Consider the following 18,822-nt stretch of genomic DNA (forward strand, 5'->3'; position numbering starts at 1 on the left):
CTGCAATTAGTCCCAGGATCAGGGGAAGTCCGCCAAAAATCGAATGGACGAAATCTGGAAAAATACCCAGTATGGCTTTGAATGGTGTTAATGCCATCGAAAATACTGTCTTAAATACCTTTGAGAACCCATTGGTATCAGAAATATTTAAGATTTCATTTAGAATTTCCGAGAAATGTATGGGGGAATTAGTTGATAACAATGAATGTATCTCTGCAGTCGTCCTTGCGACTTGTAGATCATATGTTTCTTTTGATGACGAGAGCCTGGTAGGCGTCTGAAGAAGCACTGTTTTCATTCTGCTTAAAGTATCTATTCGAATAGAAGTAATTTTCAAGTTGGGCCATGCCCTTGCCTCCCTGTCTGGAAAGGAGCTGGGGAACAATGAGCGTCCACAGCACTTGACCTTCGCAGTCGTAGTTACTAGATAAGGAGTCCCGGGCATAAGACTACAACATCTGCGGTCTACAATTAGAATGTAACTCCCATTATAGAGTCTTTGAAAGAATGGTTCTATTTCTGTTGCAGGTGCGCCTTGCTGGTGACATGAAAGGTTGTATGAATTCCCTTCACAGGCTCCATGCAAACTAATTCCGTTACACAGAAGTGTGCCGCTTAGTGACATCGCACAATCATTGCCACTAAGAAACACTTTCTGTCCTTTATTACTGACACATGCATGTGAATAGGGCAGGTTCCATGTTGTTTTAAGGTACCCCTTTCCCAATTTCTCGTACATGCCAGCCTGTATATATTTTTGGCAGTATTGAAACCTGAAGGTTGAAATTGGAATATTAATTATCCCATGTATTATCCATTCACTGACAGGTCGTTCTGACATTGTCATTGGTAATCTCTCAAGTTTCTCAATGCTCAGGATTGTATAATCAGCACCCTTCTGGGCCATACTGATTTGTCGATCAGTAAGGTTAAAGATATAGAATAGTGACGTTGTATTGATTAAACGCCAAGGCACATAGCCTGAACGCAGATTTTGTAACGTCCAGCCAAGCTGTACAATAGAACGCAATTGGGACTGACCGTGTTGTAATAACAGTAAGTCTTGCGATAATATGTCGATTGCTGAAGACACAATGCTGTCCAAAGAAAAAATTCTGGAGGACAGAGACATTAACCCATTGTCCACTACAGAAAGTGATTTTTCCAAATTAATACGGTCAATTTCCCGTATTCTCTCTGCTGTCTCAATTTGAGTAACCTTCCAGGCCTCATTGTATGCTGCATATACAGAGGCTGCTATGAAACGTTTTTGACGCTGTTTGCGTGGTCCCATTATGAAATCACGCAAGTCAGCACCATCAGTAAGTAAAGTTAGGTGTTGCTTAATTTCTGCCAGTGTGGCGGTTTGTAGCCATTGAAGGCATAATTTGCCCACACTGTAGGTTGTTATTATCCCTGGGTGATGTCTTTGTGGATATCTAGGGTCTGGCCTGGTCATTTTGAACCCCTGTGTTTTATTCAGGAATCTGTCTTGACAGTTATTAGTATCTGTGGGCCAGATCAACCACTGTTTCCAATCAGGATGTGTTCTGTTTTGGTTTAATATATGGTTTACGTCTATCTCTTCATCTGTAGAAGTGTTGCTAAACATTGTTGGTTTTGGAATAGACGGTTTAATTAAATCTTTGATTTTGGCTAGGCCAAGACAGGTAGTTTGTTGAACAGTGTCATTTAAAAATATCATTTGTTCTGGGATCATGCAAGCTCTAAACAAAGCTTCTATACCCTGTACTTGCCAATCTTTTGTGCCCCAAACACTTTTCAATTCAACATTTTTGTCCCAATAATCAAAACCAAAGGTATTCATTTTTTCAAAAAATGAGTCTGAATAAATCAATTTTGTGTTGGTTATCATGGTCTTGGTTCCTGTCTTGTTTGACAATTTAAAATAGAATGCTTCAGCATTACTTGTGTTAAAACCTGAAAAGTATGAATATTTGTCATAGAAGGTTCTTGAGCTTCCTTTTGGAGGGGTTGCACAATGTTCCCATTGATTATAATTTAAAACATTTCTAGGCTGTGCAGATTTATGTAGAAAATGGTTACCATAGTGGTTATAACAGTACATACTATCATAATTTGTAGAACCCTGCAAATAATCATGTTTGGTAAATTTAGCAGACATTACTAAGTCAGACATCATATTATTAATGCTTTCGAAGTCCCAATCATCAGCAAATGAGCTTGGTTTTGCAAAGTCACTCAATGAGATCTTGATTTGGTGTGGATATTTCAGGATTTCGACCGGACCATAAATTTCATAGTCAGTGTTGTCCCAGGCTACCCCACCAGGTATCGGATTGGCTGTGAAGTTGGCTGAAGAAAGTTCTCTTTTCTCGACGTGTGAAGGTGTGTGTGGTTTGAGGATCAAGTTGATTTTCTGACTTGCTGTGTCCATTTTAGCATATTTTCCCTCAATGAAGCGTCCCAAAGTTAGTACCATGATGAGCCAAAGTATGAGGATAAATGCACCAAAACCCACCCAAAATTCAATCCATGGAGAAATCAGATATGTTTCTTTCAGTTGTTTCAAAAGTTCTTTCGCTTTATCTTTAAATGTTTTTGATGATGGCTGTGTTTTTGATTCACTGAAGCCTTCAGAGGAATCATCGAAGTTTATGAAGTAGCCGGATGCAGTTCTGTCAATTGTTCCAATTGGTTCAGTATTTCTGTTTCTTGCATTTTCACTTGGTACTTCATTGTAGATAGGTGTGTCTCTGCTAAATGTTTTTATTTGGGTTTTCAGAGGTCTGAGTTCAATTGCATTGTTGCATAGTCCTTCTTGTTCTTCTGTAGGCGTTTCGAATGTGATGAGCCTCTTCGTTAGGACCTCTGTACTGGTAGCAAACCTAGGTGTTCTGCTACTTATTGGGAGTCCACTTGGCCTACTGTTTGTTATCGGCCACATGATTGTGGTTTTACCAGGTCGATTGATACAACTCGGTTCACTTTTTTACCAGCAAGTGGCGGTAGTACAACTGATCTTGTCCCGTTGACAGACAAGACAGGAACTGCTTTTCTGTAAGAAGGCCCAAATTCCTTCTTTATCGCGATCTTCTCCCTGACTAGATCCCCGACTTTTGGAATCCAGACAGGTCTTGCTGGGACAGGTGGTGGTTCTTCAGTGGTTGTTGGCTGTTGTTTCAACTTTATGTTGCTCAGGTCTTTTCTTGTTTTGTTTAAGTCCTGCAAAATAGCCAAACGGTCTTTGATATCAAAGCTTTTTTCTTTCACCACTGAAGTCTGACTATCAATGTCAGAGATCATCATCCTAGTTCCAAATAATAATTCGTACGCACTGAATCCCTTCAGAGAATTTCTTGGCAAGTTATTTAGACTACGTTGGACACTTATTAGATGTTTGACCCACCCAGCTCCCGAACCTAATATTCTTTCCGTTATAGATTGCTCTATGCCTTGGTTTTTTCTTTACACCATCCCGTACCCTCAGGAAGGAAGTGAGAAGATTCCCGCTGGACTATTCTAATTTGGTCATGTTTCCCCTCAGGCTGGAGTGCTAGAGTGAAGACAATGGTCAAACGTAGCATGCTCTTAGCGTATATGCCATTTAGACTCGCAAATCTTTGTATAACAGTCCAGACGTCAGCCGAGTGCTGGTGATCTACATTATAAGTGGAAACTAGCCTGTATATGTTAATCGCAACCCTTCCTTTTTACTCCTGATTTTTACTGGAGTAAACCGACGAGGTATTAAACTGTTTCTCTCCCCACTGCGATCTCTGTTGCAGTTTGGGCAGTTTTTTACAAACATGGTGTGACGCAGGCTCATGCCTGGCCACCAGTACCTTGATTGTAATTCTTCCAGAGAATCTTTTAGTTTGAGGTGTCTGAGACCCTCGCCCATATGTGCGTCTGCGATTAACAAGTTTCTCCTGTCCATGTTTGGAATCACTCTATCCCCCACTCCAGGGATTCGAGCAAAAGGGATGGAGTTTGCATCGATTATGTATGTATGTATAATTGAGTGGGTAGTTGATCGGTAACGTTGAGCAGTCGCCTCTTGATGACGTTTTCACCGCCAGCACTGTTTCACCGTCAATGTATTTTAATGTACGCTTTTTTCGAACTACGGGAGCCGTTTTAGTTGCTGCCGCTGTGGCTGTTTCAGCCAATGAATTCCCTGCAACGTGAACGCCATCACGCTGATGACTCAGTGAGTGTGTCACGTGAGTCTTTGGTAGTTCTTTTTTCAAAAGAGCTATTTGTTCCCAGAGCAGTTTCTGCTTTATTGGTGCATTTGTGTCATCTTTGTAACCGTTTTGAATCCATGTCTGCAAATCCTTGTTATATGATTTGACGCAGTAATATGAATCTGACACTATAAGTGTCGGGAATTCGCGATCCGCATTATCTAGCGCCATTTTCAAAGCTACTATCTCAGTTTGTTGTTCTAAATTAGTTTCTACTGAGTGTGTTTTTGTTAATAGAGGTCTCAGTTTACCTCCGCGCCACACTTCTTTTGTAATCCCACATGTGGGGTTGTATGCTTGTTCTCCCCAAACGGGGGGTTGAGCATGTCCGTCTGTATAAATTACACAGGCGTAATGTCGTAAAGGCAGAATGTCGATAGGCAGAGGGAATATTCTTTCATATTCTAGATTTTTCAACTCTAGTTCTGGATCAAAGTAATAGTATACTTTGTCCGTTGTGATTGAATTCACCCATTGTATCCACTTTGGATTCAATGCTGTTGTTGGCAAATTACATGGTGTTGTTAATGCCTCAAAGGCTGGTTCTGCTGTTCTGACTATGATATGTCTACCGTCAGCTTTATCTTTTTCTCTAGCTATTGCGGTTTGAACTGCATGAACAATTCTTTCTGTACTGCTGAACTTCTTTTCAGCTTCTGTGTACGAGTGCGATTTGAATGCAATTGGTACCTTATCTCCCTCGTTAGAGGTCAGGTATGTGAATCCGCATCTCCCTGGGATGACTCGAATCACAAGATTGCGTGTGTTATCACGTGTTTCTAATTTTGTTTTAATTAGCATGTCTGTTTGTAAGGATCTCAGAATTTCTGTGTGTATTTGAGTCCAATTGGTTCTTTTAAAATCTGGTTTTATCAGATCATAAAGGGGTTTGACCCTTTCTGCGTAATTTGCAATGTATGTTCTTCCGAAATTTAGGAAGCCTAGAATTGACTGTAGGTTTTTTAGTGTTCTAGGTGCTTGGAGTACGGCACATTTTTCTAGAAAATTGTCAGCCAGGCTCTTGCCTTCACTTGATAACTCATATCCTAAGAATAGGACTGTCAGATGGGCAATTCTGGATTTTTTAAAGTTGAATTTGTAACCCTCTGCTGCGAACCCAAGTATTATGGTGTTCACTCTCTTCAAGTGAGTCTCCAAGTCATCATCTGTTAAGTAAATGTCATCGACATAAGATAATGCTTCATCATCATATAATTGTAGTAATTCTGTTACTCTCGCTGAGAATACCCCCGGGCTGTTCTTGTACCCCTGGGCTAACCGACAGAATTGTTTTTGAGTGCCATTTATTGAGAACGCAGTTAAATATCTGCTCTCTGGTGCTATGTTTTGACAAAAGAATCCATTAGAGATGTCCAAGGTTGTTTTGTATTTTTTGCGCACTATGTTATTCATTAGTGCAGCACTGTGTGAGTTTTGCACTGCAAAAGTTTTGCAACATGTGTTAAGGTGTCGGTAATCCAAAACTAGACGATATGAATTGTCTGGTTTGGAGACCGGAAACAAAGGGTTGTTCATTTGTGAGGTGCAAGTTTCAATCACCCCCTGGTATTCTAGCTGATCTAGTATTTCATTTACCTGTTTTTTAGCTTCTTGCTTAATTGGGTACTGTCTTTGTGCAGTAGGTTGTGATTTTAACTGGATTTTGTGAGGAGGAGAGTCCTCATCCCATCCCACGTGATTTTTATATAAAGCAGGAGCTAGAGCCACTGCCCATTTTCTGGAAAGTGTGTATTTTTTATGAATAAGAATATGATTTGAGAAGGCAGGCATAATTACTTCTTCGCCGTGAGGGCACTCCCTGACAAACTCTGGTGGCCAGTCTTTTTCAGCTAGAAGGATGTCATAGCCCTTGGAGAGATTATCCCAAAATAGTCCCCTAATTTTTCTAGTCTTATCCCCCTCTATACGCAATGTTATTTCGTATATTTTGTGAGGTTTGCTAACTCTGGTGTCCGCTGTTTCCACTTGAAGATATTCATTCGTGTCCACTGTCTCCAGATGATTCATAAGGACTTTGCGAGCTATGCTCACTTCTGCTGCGCTGTCTAGCATTGTCTGAGCCCATTCCCCGTTTTTCAGTTGTGTCCTCAGTATTCTCGGCATTGTTAACTACCTTGATACTGGCTACCTTCTTTTTTGGAAATTGTAATTTCTTTTTTAGCTGAGCAGGTTCCTTGTCTTTGGACTTGGCGTGCTCTTCTCTTTGTTCTGATCGTCCTCTTCTTTCCGATTTCTGCGAGAAAGTCTGAAAAGATTGAGAGGGACGTGTATCAATGTCTTGATATCTATCAGGCTTTTTTATATTATCCCTATTTCTAAGGTTATATCTATTCCCAGAGGGGTCACTTTCTGGTGACCTGTGTCTCTGGTTCGGAGATTTTTCTCTTCGCCTAGGAGACCTTCCTCTGGACTGGAATTTCTTTTCTTTAGGATTGGATTGTTTGTTTCCATCCCAGTTCTTTTTTGGTGATGTAGATTTATTATTATAAAATATTTTTTCAGGACTTTCAATCAGTTGTGGTTTTACTGGTATTCCACCTAAACTATCTCTACCTAGTTCCTCATAGGATTTTTCTATGATTCTGGCTATTTCCGCTGGTTGGTCTGCTATATCTGTCTCTTTTAACCTCTGGCGGATCGCCACGTTTGCTGCTTCTCCTTTTATGTTGGCTAATAGTATAGCCGAGACCTGCTTGAAGTCTTTTAGTAATTTCATACCAAGAGTTAAAGCGGGTTCTGGACCATATTCGTCTTGAATTTGTTTTAGCACATCTGGTATTACCGAAATGGATGGAACACCGAGCGTTTTTGTGTAGATGGAAGCAAAGACTGTACCCCAAGTGTCACAGTCCTCTATGTGTCGTGCGATTCCCATTGGGAGACAGATAGTCAGAATCCTGTGTTTTTCTAATGGGGTGGTGTCAGGAAACACCGCCTCTATTTGGGTGATTTTCTGTGCCAACCAGAATGGTATTTGTTCCCGTTTAGCCGGTACCTTACCTAGGCAGGATTGGATGTTCTGTGGTGTAATTTTATTTGTATTCCCCTGGTGAGGGGTCAGCTGTGGAAGTTTAATCGCTGGCTGAATTGTTGAAGTCCGCATCACATATTGGACTAATTGTCTATGTATTTTTATTAATTGTTTTAGCTGTGTTAACAGCTCTGCTGCAGACATCCCTTCGATGTCTGGATGTGGTGTGTATCCGGCTAGGACCGGCCACGTTGCTCCTGGTCTACCTAAAGGACCGAGCCTGGTGATGTGATTGTTATGTTTTAGGGCGCCATTAAATAAGAGCAAATGCTCTTGAAATTTAAGTGGTACTTCCACCTCCTCGAAAGGAGTGTACATTTCAGGAGGTTCCTCTATTTTGTAATAGTGGAAGTACTTTGTTACAGGATTTGCTGCTGGAAAATTTATCCATGAATAGTATACCTCTGTCTGCCGATATTCGTGTGCCTCAATTACGAATATGACTGTGCCACCTCTAGGTGTCAGTCCATTTTCTATAAGTTTTAAAGTTATAGATCTCCTTTTGATGACCGGGATGAGTATTATATCCGGGTCTGCATCTTGCATAGTAGCATCAGCTGCTGCGAGTTCAGTGGCTAATCTAACTGCCTCTCTTTCATCCTCATTGTCTGACATTTTACTGTCCAAAAGGTTATTTTGTTTGTTTGCAGATCAGGTTTCTTGTGGAAACAAAGATTAGATGCTCAATATTTTGGAACTGTGTATCCTTCAACGTTGATTATACCAAGAACCATACATAGGAGTTCCCTCCTGCGAGGTCTGGCGGATATTACCTTTCACCCTCTCCAGACGTCTTTGGAGTATTATGGGAAAAGGGGTCTGAGTGAGAAAGCACGACTGAGTTACTCTAAATGTCTTACGTTAGTTTTATCGCCCTTTCCAAACGCGTTGGGCGCCATGTAGTGTAGTTCCTATCATCCCAATAGGCTCTGCGCATTGGAATAACACCTACAATAGTAAAGGCCTAGACCAGACGTTAACTAGGTCTACTACTGTCGATACTAGACTTAAAGTTTTGGGTTTGCCAGCTTAGCTCAGAGTTCACTAGAAACTTTCTCGAATGTTCAGGAAAGAATTAACTCCCCTGATTAGACAAGAAGGGATTTAGTTTCTGACAACCATAGAACATGACAACTTTGCTCTCCCCTAATCAAGAGTATATCTCGAGAGTCGTGTGAACAAAAGGCAATTTATTTTACTCAGTCAGTACGTGCATTCTTAGTCTCATCAGAATGTAGAGAAAAGGAAGAGACGGGCGTGTTCAATAAAAAGGTGGTATTTATTGATCAGTCTCTTTTCTCATACAAGAGAAATGGATCGATATTATTGCAATACTTATAGTTAAGTAAAGTGCATACATTAAAAGCAATAGTATAAAATAATACTGTAAAAACATTGATATGGTTTCTAAGCCATATGATGTTTTAAAATGAATAAAATATATTACATACACATATACATTTGACTAAACGTACTCAACTGGTGTTTCTAAATACGCCTACCCCGTGTACCTGACCTAAGCCTAATACGTGGGCGGGAGTAGAAAGTTACAGTTTAAGTTAAGTTTGTTTTTGCCAAGTGAATAACTAAAGAATTCTCTGTGAGGGGTTATTCAGTTCTGTACCTGGAAGTTAGGATGAATGAGGGATGGTATCTCTCTCTCTCTCTGGTCTCGATATTCCAGGCTGCCTGCGAGGGCTGCCCAGAAACGCCGGGGCTGGAATTCTCAGCAGGAGAAAGCAGCGCGTCTCAGCGCGTCAGGAAGGCGGGGCTGCGCCAGCGGGGTCTGCTCTGCTCTTCGCTTCGGCAAGTATGGCTGCTCCGTCTCGTCACCACGCGTGTGTTTGCATAGGGCAAGATCGGTAATATTTATACCTTTAAGGTGCCGAGATTGACGTAAGGATGGACATAGATACGTCAATAAGGATGTCATACGACTTGCTCGTTAGCACATTCTTTTTGCTGAAGTTCTTGGTGAAATCAAAACAATGGCCGCAGGGTTTTGCCCAGGTTGTCATAGGTTTGATTTGTTATGAGAACTCCGTATGCCTTATCAGGGGCTGGAGGAATATCGCTTGTCTAATTAGATCGCAAGCGTTATGACCTAATCAGATAACACGTTCCTGTGCCGTAGTGTGACTGCGTCAGATAACGGTATCTGCATCATGGGGATTTTCTGCCTCATGGGCTGATTACTAGTTAACTTGTTAGTTTACTAACCAGAATAGGGTCAGGAATAGGGGGATCGATTCAGGACCTATAGGAATACATCACAATAAAGTGGAGAACTCCCTGTGTCAGATAATACTAGGTGCTGAAGTGGTCTCTACCAGGGGGGAAGGTATGTGAATCAATCTCCCCATTAAGTTTTTATTTTGTTGTGTCACGCAGTTGGTGCAACAGTGTGAGAGTGAATTATAAATTGAACGTTTCTGTGAAGCTGACATACAAAGGGACACGGATGAGTTGGATAACAAGATGAAGTCATTGTAGGAGGCGACAAACAGATTCTCTCAGCTACAGCAATAACCCCGCCACATAACTTAGCTGGGGAAAATAAATATAATATTTCAGGAAAAGCAGGAGGACTTAGAGAAGAGGTCCTGAAGGAATAACATCAGGATCGAGGAGTATATATGCGCGAAGAAGGGGAAGACAAGTAAACTTGTTAGAGAAATGTTGCATACAGTCCTCGACCAGAGATGATGCAGGACTGAAAGTCCTGGGAATGACGAGGCTATGACACTATGAACGTTTGGAGACAACTGCTTATCATCATGGGGAAAAGACCTTTTAACAGAACCCTAATAGAAAGAGCTGAGATTTCTTAGCTATTGTGCAGAAAGGTTTCCATCCTATTAAGTTATTTAGAAAAACGAACAGAAGCACCAGGTTACGTGCATGGGTACATAAAACAATCTATGCGTTCGCACTGAAGAGAAAAGCAATTCATAGATTAAATGTATTACAAAATATTATTTTTATTATCAAAACATATGCAGTCCCAAGTGGGTTGACAGCAGCCCCGAAGTCCAACAGTTGCTGTACATTAAACAGTCACTCACTTTTAGTGCCTCTCCATTCCTTTAGTGCGTAGGAAGTCCACACGCTCAGGATCCACACTGATCGCTGCGGGCTGCTCCCGCGACTAGACATAGCCGCTATTATCCCAACGTAAAAAGGTTGCACTTGTGGACTTCCTACACACTAAAGGAATGGAGAGGCACTAAAAGTGAGTGACTGTTTAATGTACAGCTACTGTTGGACTTCGGGGGCTGCTGTATATATTTTTATCATAAGAGCCAGCAAACACCCACTGCGGATTGTAATTTTCTGAGACTCCAAATACCAGAAGCCCAAGCGGGCAGAAGAACACGCCCTGGAAGAGTGACCTTTGAATAAAACACAGGTGTTCCCAGCTCAGTTTCTGTTGGTCTCTTTTAACATAGGGGCTTGTGATCAAGAATAGTAATTCGAAACGCGTAAAGCCTGTTCATGTTGGATGCCAGCTCTGAATACCAGCAGTCTGTGGTCCTCACGGCAACAAGTGCTTTTCCTGAAGGGCGCTCCCATCGAGGGCTACCTTTCTACGTTGGGATATATATATGTATATATCTGACAGTTTGAAGTGCCTCTTCCTCGCGGATCGGGGCCCGTTATGAAGTGTGTCAGACACCTCTGTAAATACAAAAGGAACATGCGCTTCCTACAACGCTGTACGGAGCTTACCAGAACTACTTGAGATGTTGTTTTATAGAAAAATTCTCAGCATTGACGCGTTTCAAGTCCAGCGACTCTTCATCATAAGCCACTTGCTGCAATGTCAGTGGGTTCGTTAGAGTTTAAAAAACGTAGCTTCTAAGACATTGAAAAGGGACAAAGGTCCGTTGCTTCCAGTTTAAAGGGACAGTTCTTTCTTAGAGGTAATTATCACTGTATTTTGATAGAAACAAAGGTGAGTACTTATCGGTTTAGGTTGCCTTGTAACCCCCAAATGGTATTACTATCATAGTTTCCCTTTGTTACATATTCTCGATAGCTTTTTAATTAACTCATAAGGGACTACATTTCCCAAAGTGCTCCCTAGCTGGCCTTTACATTCACGCTGGTTTCCAAAGTCGATTTCGGTAAAACACCACTTAGTCCACAGTGTACCGAGTGTAACACATGCTTTCAAACGGACAGTTCCATTCCTTGGACACGGTGCACCATGTCACTTTCATTACCACTGAGTTTCCGCGCAGCTCATCGTTTATCTTCTAAACTCGTTGCCTCAAGTATTCAGTGCTAAGGAAAATTCCTCTGCAAATCCAAGCTGCTGAAAAAGTCCATTCACCCAGTTGGGGTGGGCCGCACTCAGTGGCCCTTCCATCTCAAACTCTGTTCCTGTTCACTTTTGAAGCCAGAGGGCACTCCTTCAAAGAAAGCTCCGAGCTTCATTCCATCACCCTGACAGTTTGAAGTGCCTCTTCCTCGCAGATCGGGGCCCATTATGAAGTGTGCCAGACACCTCTGTAAATCCAAATGGAACATGCGCTTCCTACAACGCTGTACGGACCACACCAGAACTTCTTGAGATGTTCTTTGATTGAAAAATTCACAGGCATGACGCGTTTCGAGTCCAGCGACTCTTGATCATATGCCACTTGCTGCAATGTTAGTGATCTGCCTACCTCTTGGGCTCTCATCGGCTCCTCAGCGTTTCACCACATGGGACTCTCTAAGATTCAGAGGCAAGAGGCTTATCTTTATGGACATGAAGAATGAGACGAGGGCCCGGTTCCTCGCCCATTCCATCAACCAGGCCATGAGCTTCAGAATCAGCCCCATCATCGAGGTCTGCGAGTGCAAGTGAATCCTCCTCTCCAGGGCTATGGTCAGGATCAAACTCGGCCCCACTGTTGTCTAAGGATGACAGGCGCCTTTTCAAGGAAGTCCTGCCTCAGCCTTTCCAAGCATTAGAAGTAGGAGCCTGTGATGATCTTTTGGCCTTGGATTTACCCCAGCTTCATGACTTCCCTCGAACTTCTATGGGACACGAGACTGCCCAAGCTTTCCCCAGCTGAGGTCAACAGAGCGTTTCAATGCTAATAAGATGATTTGCCTGCTCACCTGCTCCAATAAGTTGGAGACCGTTTTTTGTAAAGATTCATCTATAGCATCAAACGCTTCATCAAAGGGGGGACCACCTGGTTGACTAGGGTGCGCCCCACCCCCATCATCTGCCATGGTACGCAGGTGTAATTGTAAATATTGACCCTGGCATTAGGAATGGCTACTTGGAATGTAGGAGGGTAATTGCCCTCAAGCCAATTGTCACTCACCACGGTTTTCCTTAGATTACTGCACGTATCCCAAAAACACCCTTGGATACATGGGACAAATCATGCTATGCAGATGAGCACCTAATGTACTCCCCACAATACATCCCTACCTCGTGCACAAATGTCAGCTTTCAGGAGGGAAAAAAGGTAAGTAATGCAGCTTTGAAATTACACGTATGCTCTCCGGAGAGGAAAGAGTGCTGGGTGCTTGTGAGATGCAAAGCTGTGCATTCTAACTCAAGCACCCTCTAGAAGCGCACACCCGTCACTGTGTGATGCGGATTACTGACTGGGGCATGCAGCACTAAAACTCCCAGCGGTGAGCGAACAGTTCAAGCTGTTGCAAGGGTGCAGTCACCGTGTGTGCACTTCCTGACCCCCAACTGCCAAACACAGCTGTCACAGGAGGCGAGAGGCCAGGCTGATAAAACACCAAGAACTCGGTGGGGAAAACTATTTAACGAGAATAATGACAAACACCCCAGGGGATGACTTGACATATGGAAATTAAAGTAGCAGAGCAGTCACAAATCATGCACATTGTTTCCCTGTAATACCCATATATGAAAAAACCCTTATCCGGCTGCTGAGCAACAAAAAAAAAAAAGAAGGTGCTTTTCCTGGTAGTCTGTTTTGCTAGAAAGGAGGAGCTGTTATTAGTGACTGTTTTCTTTAGGCTTGGGTCTCCCATGGAACAGGTAGTCCCAGAATGTGTTTTATAGTTCAATGTTGCTGATGAGCTGCTGAGCTAATAAAAACAGACAGAGAAATGCGATATCAGAAGCCTCTGGTCCCAACATAGAATTCGCTTTAACTTTGCATATCTGAGAGCACTTTGGAACATTTAAGATGGAATACCACTGGTGCTCCACCCCAGATGTATGAAACTTATGGAACTCTAAAGGTTTGAGGGTGCTCATCAGCATTAGAGGGGTCACAGGCTGAGACCTGCCAACATATGAACATTTTTCAAGATGTGTGGTGGGGGGCAGGTCCTTGAAGATGACAGGGCTTTGCGCAGAGCACAACCCGAGGCACTTTAAATTCACCCCTCCACCCCCAACACAAAAATCAAAGTTTCTCAGGCAGCCGCCACTGTCCGAGGAAGTTTCACACTGACAAGGACATCAGCGTCACAGAACCCCCAAATAATTCACTGGACACCTGCTCTCTACTCTATTCCAGCTAATTGTGTGCGAACCGTGTGATATCACTTGCTCAGCCAATATTGTGTGACACACGGCGGCACCGAGTGAGTTGGAAGGTAAGCAAGTTACTGTCTCCCATCATGTGTTGTGTCCACACCCTGAGCTGCTCCTCTCAGTTCTTGACCCCTAAGGCCAAGCTCCACAGTCTAACTTCAATGCACATTCTGAAGGAAGGAGACAGAGACCTTGTGGTGTTCACTGGGCGAGGCTAAACCTGCGACCTACCTATGCTACTGTGGTGTGTGCAAGATGTGGTAGAATGTTGGTGATGGATGTTTGAAGTCAGAGTCTGGTGATGGAGAGGTGATAATACACTGCATATCGTGGTGCTACATAAGTGGTCACAAGTTGATGGCAGTGGCAGATAATCTTTGGTTCACGGCCAGAGTCCACACAGCTGTATCAGTAGGAAGGACATGTACCAGATGTATAATGAGCTAAAGCAGTGTTGAAAAGGAAGATTCCCTGGAATATACTGGCACAACATTCAATATTTCAGGTGTGAGGTGTCAAATCTCACTTACCAGCATTAAGAGAGAAGAGCAGGTGAACTTTTGATAGTACCTCTGCGATGAGGGTGTTAACCCTGCTGCCTCATGAGCCAGGCTGAAGAATGTTCTAAATCATTCCCTCTCCTGCAGTACATAGCAACACATGACATGTGGCCTCAGAGAATCCTAGAGATGGAGAGGCATCATACATGCATCTCACACAGGAAGCTGTTCACGCTCACTCGAGTGGATGCCACAATTGAACATTTAAAGGGCTTTCTGTGAGCTAGATACTGTTCACGTGCACTGGAGTGTACAACGTAATAGAAGATTTAAAAGGATAAAAGGTTTAGCAGGTTTTGCGTCAAGAACAATCAATCTTATTAACAACATGGAGGTGAAGATTGTGCTTTTCAGTCTTTGCTGCAATATTCGCAGCGGCATTAAGAACAGTCAAACACCAAAAACTAGATTTCCCATCAATTCAGTGACTAATCAGCACATACATGTCCCTTTATCAACCAGACACACCAAAACTACGCCTCTTTCTTTGCTCAATCCAACAAAAGATCAACAACTTGGAACTTCACATCCAGAAGAACAAAAAGTCACTTTAACTCCACTATGGATGTTACGATACAGAATTCCACTATCGTGTAAAACCCTTCAGGTGGTCATGGAAGAGAAAACTTTCTCACTAAAGACAGCAACTCCAGAAGAACCACAGGATCCAACCTGTTAATGGTGCAATGCCCCTATGGCTGTGCAGCTTTCTAGAACGGCCTTTACTTCTGCTCAGTACATGAAACAACTTCAAACAAGGTAACGTCCAACCCAAAACAGAACAATACAAATAACAGAGAAGGACATCGAATGAACATATTCAAACCCGGCACAATCATAGAATATAATTTTAAGAGCTTGATTTAATATTGGGTGGATGGTATGTAGTTCCGCCATGGGACGAAAGTAAATTACTCTATCCCCAGGGTGGAGAGGCCGTCCGACAAATTTATAAATGACCGCCACGCAGGCAGTAATTTATCAAAACATGACGGCGGTTCCTGGCAATGTGTATTACTCTATTCTATGGGGCTGTGCTAGCAGGACGCAGTCCTGTAGCATGGAGCAATTGTTTTTTATTTGCAAAAAGAAAATCCTGAAACTGGATTTTCTTTTTGTAAACAAAAAATATAATGCTCCTTTCGCCATGGGAGTCTTCTCCCATGGTGAGCGGAGCAATATAATATTTTTATTGTTCCTTCTGGTGGTAAGAAACAGTAAAACAATTACTACATGACCAGCATCCACATTGGACATGCTGACAACATGTAAATGAGGCCCTAATTCACATCAAATGCACATGTTGACTCACAGTGGGATAGCCTTTACCTCGTGCCCTTAATAGAATTGAAAATTCCTAAGGAAAAAGCTATAATATATTTTGTTCTATGTCATGACCAGAGGCTGAGATTATGCTTGTTTAAAGCTTGTCAACGAGCACAGATGCCACATTGGCTTATAATAAAATGTCTTGATAGTAGAATCAGATTAGCATATCTATACCCTCATAATATTCTACAAGCTAGAGCCTAATAAAAATGTTTTGGGCAGCACTGAGCCCCTGAGTGAGTGTGCCCAAATGTACTCACGTCTCCCCCGTCTTCTGCCATAAAATGCCCAACCCATCTGACCAGATCAGCTGATCTGACAGGACCAAACGGCTTTTGGCAATCAACAAATGGCCTTCAGCATCTAGCTTGAGTCCCACTGACCAAAGCTCATCCGCTTTCAAACATTGTACAACATTTAGGGTCATTAGGAAAACCTAAATATGAATCATTGAGAAGAGGTGATATTCTGTCCAGACATGTGGACAGATCTCCCTTCAGGCGAACAAACCTCTGAGCTCTAAAGCTCTTAGAACCAAAGATCTGCTGCATGACACACAGCATGGAAGCACCGTCAGCCTGAACAACAATCAGGAGCCCCTCTGCCTCTGAGTACATGGAGGCAAGAATAATGACCCCTGGACTCACCTCGAAGCCCCGACTGCCCTCTGGTGTCCCCTCCCCCCTCCCCCCTGGACTCACCTCGAAGCCCCCACTACCCTCTGGTGTCCCCTCCGCCCTCCCCCTGGACTCACCTCGAAGCCCCCACTGCCCTCTGGTGTCCCCTCCCCCCTAGACTCACCTCCCCTTGCCTCTGCTTCCTCTGTAACTCCCGAACAGATCCACTTCCGGGTGACCGGAGGCAGCGGCAGCTCCGAGCGGAGGTTGTTTAAAGCATCTCTGTTTTCTGAGACAAATGGCTGCTTCCGGGTCAGCGCCGGCAGAGTCTCCCCTTTACCAGACGCTGATTGGCTCCTCAGGCCGGAGAGGTGAACAGTATCCAGGTCACTAGGAGCAGAGTCAGCACCAGCCCCGGAGGCGGAATAAAGCCTCCTGTCAGGATAACATAAGCCCCGCCCCCCGCCCTCTCACAAATGTCTGCTTCCGGGTCAGCGGGGGCAGAGTCAGCACCAGCAGCCCCCTATCTTCCAGTGAGCCCTAGCTGCAGGCACCTTCACTTACAGCCGAGGTAAGTGAGCCTCTCACAACCATCTGCAACCTAAGGACTGTGAATGACCTTACACCATCATCAGGGGGGAGGAGGGGACAGGTGTACTGACCTCACACCATCATCAGAGGGGAGGGGGGACAGGTGTACTGACCTCACACCATCATCAGGGGGGAGGAGGGGACAGGTGTACTGACCTCACACCATCATCAGGGGAGAGGGGGGACAGGTGTACTGACCTCACACCATCATCAGGGGGAAGGGGGCAGGTGTACTGACCACACACCATCATCAGGGGGGAGGGGGCAGGTGTACTGACCTCACACCATCATCAGGGGGGAGGGGGCAGGTGAACTGACCTCACACCCAGTCCTGCCAAGTTTCACGCATCAGACGTGACACTAACGCATTTCAGTGTCGTACTCCGCATTACCGCACTGAAATGCATTGTCACGCATACCCATGCGGCTCAGCTGAGCTGTAACTGTCACTGAAAGTGCTCCCTAAAACTATGAAATGCTGCAGAGCGGCGCCACCCGTGGTGTGCGCGCTGCTCCTGCAGCCAGCTCGGGGCTCCCAGCAGTGTTAAGACTGCTGCCAGGGCCACTCTCATACTCTCATTCAACGGCTACAATGTAGCACAATGTATTGCGATTCCCGGCGGGGCGCGGCTTCCATTGCCTGTCAACCTGACGTCATCGAGGTAGTGTGTCCAATGACTGACTGTCATTGGACGGCTCCTCCGCTCGGGACTCACAGGAGTCCGGACCGCCTGGATTATTTATCACCGGAGGCAGGGCTGGGCGGCAAAACCGGATTGCCATGGCTTGGGGTGTTTTACGGCATGAGCCTGCTGCAGCCAGCCTCGCAGACTAGAGTAGCTGCCTGAAATTATGGAGTTCCACCCACCGCAGCTTCGAGGCCGGACTGAATTTCATCTGCGGCCCAAGTGAGTACTGTGTCTGTGTGTGGTAATTGCAAATACCGACACCGGTTGACTCTAGGCTATGTGGCCACCACTCTAATTCCCAAAGCAGATTTTATTTCTGCGCCAGCCCTCATATTAGACGAAGGTAAATTAACTCATCCGACCCCCACAGGTACCCAGCAGACCGGAAGCCTCTCCGAGATGCAAAGGGCCATTGCAGCACCTGCCTCGTGACCAGGGCCCGGCCTCTAGTGCTTCCCTCGTAAGTCGCTGCCTGTCTGTTTATGTAAAGGCCAAAGTCGGCCTCAGGGAAGTCCGAGGCCTGTTGGCCCAGAGAACCCATTGATGCCAGCTGCAGCGCCATCCCCAGGCCTCCACTTCTCTCTGTTGGCGTAGAGGACTAGAGCTGCTGGTAATTAAGGGGATAAAAACTCAGTGACCCGAAACTTCAGAGGGAGTGTGAGTGCCCAGAATCTTAAAAATGAAGGCCCTGGTGCCTGCTTATGTACTCGGGAAAATCTCAACCTTGGGAAAGTTGTGATTTTCAACTTCCTCCGCTCTCATGCACGTTTATCAGGCAGGGATGAACTATAGTGGGACCCAGCCCTAGAAGGTAATATTTAGCCAGCACCGAGGGCAGGGTTCTCAGCTAATCTTATTTTTATACCGATACTTATTGTTTCAGAGAGGAGTAGTGTAAAAAGCACTGAGGCAAATGCTGCAACGCCAGCAGGGGGTGATGTACAGCTCAACAACTTTAAAGCTGGCGCACTTAAGGAGCAATCAGCAGCTCACTGACCACACAGGGCACAGTTACATATCAAAGGCTCACATCGAGGATATAACACCTTGATTGAAAACACAGACAGACAGACATCCATCAGCGCAAGGGCATAGACAGGCAGCTCACCACCTCAGTGCCAAAGGAAGGAGAAAAAATAGATTATCTGTCTTTCCCTTACTGAAAAACCCAGCGAAAAAGACCAAAAAAATCACTTCTATTGAGCAACAAATCAGGCAATATATTT

The 18,822-nt window shown here is 44.2% G+C and overlaps 1 protein-coding gene and 1 long non-coding RNA gene across 2 annotated transcripts in view; one reads left to right on the plus strand and one right to left on the minus strand.

Annotated features, from left to right (window-relative positions):
* LOC144824277 (uncharacterized) overlaps positions 1–16,538 on the minus strand; it is a 64,739-nt gene extending 48,201 nt beyond the window's left edge. The window contains exon 1 of the mRNA XM_078683420.1: positions 16,501–16,538. The gene's annotated coding sequence lies outside the window, so the exon portion shown is untranslated. The remainder of the gene's footprint in view (positions 1–16,500) is intronic.
* A 214-nt stretch (positions 16,539–16,752) lies between these two features.
* LOC144825694 (uncharacterized) overlaps positions 16,753–18,822 on the plus strand; it is a 72,033-nt gene continuing 69,963 nt past the window's right edge. The window contains exon 1 of the long non-coding RNA XR_013609542.1: positions 16,753–16,887. This is a non-coding gene — a long non-coding RNA (uncharacterized LOC144825694). The remainder of the gene's footprint in view (positions 16,888–18,822) is intronic.

This window comes from Lissotriton helveticus, chromosome 1_1 (assembly GCF_964261635.1).
Source record: "Lissotriton helveticus chromosome 1_1, aLisHel1.1, whole genome shotgun sequence".
Lineage (NCBI taxonomy): Eukaryota > Metazoa > Chordata > Amphibia > Caudata > Salamandridae > Lissotriton > Lissotriton helveticus.